At 41.4% G+C, this 7,647-nt stretch overlaps 1 pseudogene; it reads left to right on the forward strand.

Annotated features, from left to right (window-relative positions):
* The first annotated feature begins 5,618 nt into the window (after positions 1-5,618).
* LOC118611489 lies at positions 5,619-7,380 on the forward strand (annotated as a pseudogene).
* Positions 7,381-7,647: the final 267 nt, after the last annotated feature.

Genomic DNA, 7,647 nt, shown 5'->3' on the forward strand with positions numbered 1-7,647 from the left:
CAAATTAGCCTCCTGACTTAATAGAAACATTTGCACCACCTCTGAATCATTTAGTCCTAAGCTCAGAGAACACTATGCCCTTCCCACATTTCCCTCTGTTTCCAGACCTCATAAAATGCCTTCCTCCCCCACATCTACTGCAAGAAATCTAGTTTCACGCCCAGTAGGGTGCTTCTTCCCTCTCCCTCTCCCTAACTCCTGCTGTTCTCACCTCTCCCCCAGTCCTCCTTCTCAGCGTGGCTCGCAGATCCTCTAAACCAAGTCATCTGGAAAAGACGGGAGCGTCACCAAGGTGTCGTCTATCCTCAGAGCCATTCCTCAACAGAAGGACTTGAATGACACCCTGAAAAAAGAAATATCATTGTGGGTGAGACACATCCTGGGCCTGGGCTGTTAACTGTGTCTGCCAAACCAGGCTGTGCTATCCGTGTGATGTGAACAGCTTCAGAAAGGCCTCGTGTCAAATCATAGTTCCTCTCTCTAGGCCCTAGAAGATGGTGTCTGAAGTTACGGCACTGGGGACAACGTTTATCTTCTCCTGCCGCTGTGACAAAGTACCACAGATTGAGTGGCTTCAGCAATGATGGAAATTCGTTTTCTCACAGTTCTGGAGGCTAGCTATCCAAGACCAAGGTGTGGGCAGGTCTGGCTCCTGGGGTCTCTCTCTGCACTGGCAGATGACTGACTTCTTACCTCTGTGCACACGCATCCCTGGTGTTTGGGTGTGTGCAAATTATAAGGACAGTGGTCGGACTGAATTGGGGTCTACCCTAACGGCCTCATTTTAACTTAATCACATCTTTAAAGGCCCTGTTTCCAAGTACAGTCATTTTCGGGTACTGAGGATTAGGACTTCAACATATGAATTTGGGGGTGGGGTAGGGAGAGACTCGATTCAGCCCATAACAGAGACATTCTTTGGTTTTAGTGCATTACCAGTCTTTTAGGGTTCTCCGAATAAGAGCAGTAACTGTTGGATGAATGTGTAAATGAATCTGTTGTCCATGAAAGATAGGGACAAGATGTAATTAATTTAAAAATGAATAGCTACGATTAATTATATGGAGATTAGCTCTCTAATTCAATGAAGGAGAGCAAAGGAGGTCCGGGGGGCCAGATACCTGGGCCATCCCCTGGTGGTTACACTCTTGAAGGAGAGACAGTATGCCTTAAATGTACCTTGCAGACCAAAAACAAGGAAGCATGAACTCAGAAAAGTGAAGAGATCTGAAGACTCATCACTTGTCCTGGGATTATCTGTGTAAAGCCTGGGTGTTAGTAGGCCATTTTCATAGAAAAAAAAATCCTGGGACTCAAGCAAAGTGAGTAAAGTTCAGACATAAAATTCCAGAACCTCAGGGCAATCCCTCAGTTGGTAATGTTTTTAACCTCCAAAAAAGACTGTGAGAATCTATGTTTCTCTGACTTTATAATGAGTAGAGAAAAATTTCCCCTGAGAATTCCTAATAAGTCCATATCCCTGTGGGTTTAGAGCCTAAATTTGTACCATCTGTGTGGCCTGAAAGACCTCCAGACAAAATTTTAGAGTGGTCCCAAGTTGGCTAGTCTTACAGGTCCATGGCATAAGCAAACACTAACTCTATCCAGGAAAATGCATTTTAAACCTGGGCTTTAAGGAATTTCCACAGATAAAAATCCCAAGGAACATGAGTTACACGAATCACAAAAGCAGAAGCAATAAACTTCAGCCTCAAACTCACCAACAGTGTTGAAATTATAAGGTACAGAATATAAAATAAATATATTACATTTTAAAAACATTAAAGATGGAGCTTAAGAAATACTTAAGGAAAAACAGACTATCAAGATTGGCAAGAAAGATTTGAACAACAATAAAAGAACCTAAAAATAACATAAGTGAGAAATTTAAAACCCAGTGGACAAATTAAATAGATTTTACCACAACTGAAAGGAGAAGAAACTGGAACATGTACATATTTGAAGAAATTACACAGCATGTAGCATAAGAAAAAAGGCAAAAATTAAGAACAATGGGTTAAGAAATATGGAACAAAGTGGGAAGGTCCGACATACATCTAATTTGTGTTTACAGAAGAAAGATAATAGAAAGGGAGAAGCGCATTTAAAGAGATAATATCTAAGCATTTTTCAGAAGTGATGAGCCTCTTCCTCAAATTCAGGAACATCTATGAATCTCAAGCAGAATATTTAAAAATAGAGACATATAGTAAACTTTAGCACACACATTAAAGAGAAAATCATTAAAACAGAGCCAGAAATGTTTTTGACAACTTTATTGTGGTATCATTTACATATCATAAAAGTCATCTGTTTTAGTAGTTCAATTATTTTTAGTAAATTTACAGAGTTGAGCAACCATCACCATGCCGCAGTTCTATTTTTAGAAGTGTGATGGAAGCCAGCAGATAGTGGAATGAGCTACTAAAAGAACTGAGAGTGTGGAAATAAATGTCATGCTAGAATTGTGTGCCCAGCAAAACTATCTTTCGAGAGTAAAAATAAGGTTATTGTATAGACACACCAAAAACTAGAAGCTGATTCCCAAGATACCCTCTTCCAAAGAACTTCTAAAGGACACGCTTCAGAAAGAAGGAAGATAATCCTGGAAGGAAGGTCTGAAACACAAAAAGAAATGATGAGGGAATAAAAAGGAAATCAAAGTGAAAGGTAAACATATATGCACTCTATCAAAAATACAGCAACGATGTCGAATTTTGATATTAAAAAAAGAAACTAAAATCTCCAACAACTTATAAATGGAGAGAATTTTGTTAAATATACATGATAACACTTTTGGGGTAACCACTAAAAGAAGAGAATCTAAGCATAAGAACACATTCTGAAACTGGGAGGACTCGATTCAACCCATAACAGCTAGTAGAAAAATGTAGACTACCTTTTGACTTTGGAGTGAATAAAAATTCTCAAACATAGAAAACATAAACCATATAGTGAAAATGAGATGGATTTGACTATATTAAACATTTCTTCCAAAGATATGATTGAAAAGTTAACTAATGAGTGACAAGCTGGGAGAAGATATTTTCAGCTTCGAAAAAAAAAGAGTGATTAAGATTTAGAATATACAACAAAATCTCACAAACATTTAAAAATAGGAAACCCAACAGAAAAAAAATGGGCAAAATATAGGCAATTAACATAAAAGGAAATCCAGATGGCTAACGAGTCTGAAAAGACGTTCAGCCTCATTCATAATCAGTTAGGAAATTAAACATGCTAGGTTAAATCCATCAGAGTGGCCAAAATTAGAAGGTCGGAGAGGAACCAATATTAGCGAAGACATATAGAATTTGTAAGTGACATGTATCTCCGGTCAGTATAATTCAGCATATGTAGCCTATGATCCAGCAGTCCCAATCTAAGGTATGCAATCCAGAAAAACTGCACAAGTCCTAGAGGACACAAGTACAAGGTTGCTGATTAAAGTATTGTTTGTAGTAGCAAAGAATTCAAGGCAATTTGGTCTTCATTAGTAGGTGAATAATTAAGGACAGTGAATTAAAAACTGGAGTGCTATGCAGCAATCAGGAGCAATGAACTAGATTATTAAAAAACAACATGTAATGCTCTTAAACCAATATTGAACAAAAAAAGTGAAAATAGAAATTTATACCATGTTTGTAAATTTAAAACATATATATCTACAAAAATGCACATATACAAAAACATATATAATCCATAAACATAGTGTGCAGACAGAGCCGCCTCTGTCTTAATGCTAATCCACCATCTTGACTCCTGGGTGAGCCCAGCCCCTACCCCCCAACACTGGGTCAGTTTTTGTGTGGGAACGTATACAAAAACTCTGTGTTCTTCCTCTGGAGTGAGATGTCCTAGACATTATCTGTCTCTGTGTTCTTCCTCTGGAGTGAGATGTCCTAGACATTATCCGTCTCTGTGTTCTTCCTCTGGAGTGAGATGTCCTAGACATTATCTGGCTCTTAACCAGCTCTGGAGCCAGAGCCTCTCAGCACCTGCTGGTCCCCTTCCCCATAGACTAAACATATGTTCCTTTCCCAACACATAGACTCACTGCTTTAACTATAAAACAGAGCTGGGGGATGGAAAACACGGAGAATATCCACCACGACTTGCTGCTGCCCAAAACACATCTCCCATGTAAGTGCCCTTAACAAACTCTTAATGTAATGTTGGAGTTGTCAGCCTCTTTCTTCAGTCTCCCAGGCTGGGATATCTTACATAACACAGAGAAATATAGATATGTCTATATTCCTATATATCTCTTAGAAATATAAACATATCCAAGAACCATGAATTGAACACATTAGAAAGTATGTCTATGAGATAGAGGAAGAAATACAAGTGGGGCTATGGGGGGGGTGCTGAACAACATAAGTGAATAGATGTACACAAACTATTGCTAATAGTGTGTCAGAATGAGATGGCATAGCAAAATCAGCTCTCAGAAAAGGAAAAAAAAAAAGAATAAATGAAGGAAAAGAAATACCAAGGAAATGTTAAGAAAAGGGAGCATTAAAAGCAAAAATCATTATGAATGACAACAAAGGATACTTTATACTGATAAAAAAATAATTCACTGATATTTTAGTATCATAAACCCTTATGTACCTAACAACAAATGATATTTTAGTATCATAAACCCTTATGTACCTCAAAAAATGTAAAGCAAAAACTGATACAGCTAAAAGGAAAAATGGACATATCCTCACTCTTAATGGGATACTTCACACACCTTCCAGAAGCCAACAGATCAAACAGAAAAAAGTATATATAAGTAAGGAGACGGTAGAGAAGAATTAGATAATATACTGGTACATTCAGACCTCTGATCCCAAAAACTAAAATCCACATTCTTTAAAAACACATACAGAACACTTCTAAAACAAAACAAAAAAAGCCACCACACACTAGGTCAAAAGGAAAGCTCAACAAATTCCTAAGACTTGTTATCATTCAGAATATGTTCATTGAATATAATTAGAAATCGACTACAAAAAGATGATCAAGGAAAAATCCATGTACATAGATATTCAAAAACATTTCTAAATAATTTGGGGGTTAAAGGAAATTGAAATTACATTCGATGGACACAATTACCACAAAGTGATCCCCTGGCGCGTTCAGTCTCTGTGGGGGAACTGAACGACACTGAAAGCAACACATATCAAAAACTGGGGCACCCAGAATAACAAAACTAAAACTAAAACTGGGTGAAAAAAGAATAAATCAACGATCAAAGCAGAATTTAATGAAATAAAATACCCCCTCCAAAAAAATAAGAAGAGATTATCAATAAAACAAAAAGCTGAGTATTTTTTTTTAAAGATGACTAAAACTATAAAATTTTTGGCAAGTTTGATCCAGAAAGATTAGAGAAGTAACAAATAATATCAGGAAAGCCAAAGGAAATATAACTTCAGAAAGAAATGAGTCATAAGAAATAATACATATAATGTTATGCCAGTGAATCTGAAATCCTACATAAAATAGATGTTGTTGTAGGCAAAAACAAATTACAAAAAATTATTCCAGGGGAAAGTAATTAATTCGAATAAACCAATAGCCACAGAAGTTGAAACTGTAATCAAAGACCTACCAGAAAAACAGCAAGCATGGATGATCGTACAGCCAACTCTTACCAAATGTTCAAAGAACAGATAATTCCAATATATCACAAACCAGTCCTGACAGCAGAAAAAGTAGATACTTTCCCCCAAATCATGGAATGGGACTAGCACTCCCTAATGTCGAAACCAGGCAAGGAGAGCACAAGAAAGAAAACCACGGACCAATTCCATTCATGAAAACAAATGCAAAACACCCCTAAGTAAAATATTATTAAATCCAGCAACGGTTAAAGGAGAAGGAGGGAGGTTCCACATGAACAGATCAAGGCAGAAAAAAACATCTGATCACATCAACGAATGTGTGAAATGGGTCTGATTAAAAAAGCCAACACCTGCTTAAAAAAAAAAAAAGAAAAGAAAGAAACCTTTTAACAAATTAGGACTAGAACTTGATAAAGAACTTCTCTGCCAGAGTGCCCTTGCGCAGCCAGCCAGCCAGCCAGTGCGCAGCGTCGCCAGGCCCCAGTGGCCCCCTGTGACCCCCGCCCAGGGGTGGACCCCGCGTTACTTCCCCTGAGACAGGTGGCGCAGCGCTCCAGGAGCGACAAGGAGCGGTGGCTGGGGATCCAGTGGAAGGAGTCCAACACCGTCTAGCTCACCTGCTGGCACCCTGGAGCTCCCCGGTCTTCAGCCACTACTCGGGGCAGGATGCCGCGAACCCCTTTGTGGCACTCCGTACCCACGGGGCCTTGCGAGGAAGCACATGAAGTCTCTCCCGCCGGAGAGCTGTCCTGAGCTGCCCAGTGTCGAGCCAGGTTACAGTAAAGAGCTGACCGCTGCGTTCCAGGCGCTGCGGGCCACAGAGGAACGGATGGATGGGGCTCGCAACAGCCAGCCACGTGTTCTTCCTGCTGCAGGATGTTGCTGCCTGGCTCACTCTTTGGATCTTTGGGATATCCTTCATGCCCTTCCTCCTTTGTGCAGTGCTGCTGGGCGCAGTCCAGGCCCAGGCTGGGAGCTGCAGCACCACTCTGGGCACCCGTCTTCAGCGCCCCTCCATGGGACTGTCTGGACACCACCCTATTCGGCCACCTGAAGAGGGTCCCTGTCAGCCCGTGGAACCGCATGCACCTCCAGCACCATGCCAAGCCTAACTGCTTCCACGAAGACCCAGACATCAACACCCAGCACAAGTGCTTCTTGACTGGGTCTGGGCTTTGCTGCCTCTCCGCTTTGTGTGGTGTATTTTCTGTTTTGTTACCCAGCGGAATGGGGGCAGAGGACTCGGCCTGGATGATCACCTTCTACGTCCCCATCCTCCTTGTTGATATGCCGTGTTGGGAGCAAAAGGCCTCCTGGGCCTTTTCTTCATGGTCAGGTTCCTGGAAAGCAACTGCTCTGTGTGGGTGACACAGAGGGACTGTATCCTCGTGCACACTAATCATGACCAGAACACGGGCTGGGTCTTTACCCAGCTCCAGGCAATATGCAGTGACCACAGGTCCTCCGTCAGTGACTGGTTCAGTGACATTTCAACTTCTGGACTGAGCACCATCTTTTCCCCACGATGCCTTGACACAATTACCACAAAGTAACCCCCTGGTGCAGCCCCTGTGTACCAAGCATGGCAGGGAGTGCCGGCCCAAGCCATGCTCTCAGCCTTTGCTGACATTGTTCCCTCATGAAGGAGTCTGGGCAGCTCCGGCTGGATGCCTATCTTCACCCCAACAGCCCCCATGCTGGAATAGGGGAGCCTAAGGGACAAGGCCACTACAATTCTAATACTCGGAGTGGGTTTGAGACATGAAGACTTTGACTCAAACCCCTCCCCTTTATCTCTTAGGCAGATCTAGGACCCAAAGAGGGTGAGGGAACAGCAAGCCCCCTGGAAGAAAGGATGGAGCTGTTGGGGCAGGAATGTGAGTTTTGTTGTTTCCCTTCTCTAATCTGTCTGATGCAGATGGTCGGTGAACAAAGAAGGAGTCAGGAGGGTGTTACGAGACTAGGGAGACCTACTGAGCCCAGAAATCAGGAAGATTTAGCACTAAAATTCCACCAGGGAAAGGGGTGAGCT

The sequence above is a fragment of the Rousettus aegyptiacus genome, unplaced genomic scaffold (assembly GCF_014176215.1).
Source record: "Rousettus aegyptiacus isolate mRouAeg1 unplaced genomic scaffold, mRouAeg1.p scaffold_m13_p_14, whole genome shotgun sequence".
In the NCBI taxonomy this organism is placed as follows: Eukaryota; Metazoa; Chordata; class Mammalia; order Chiroptera; family Pteropodidae; genus Rousettus; species Rousettus aegyptiacus.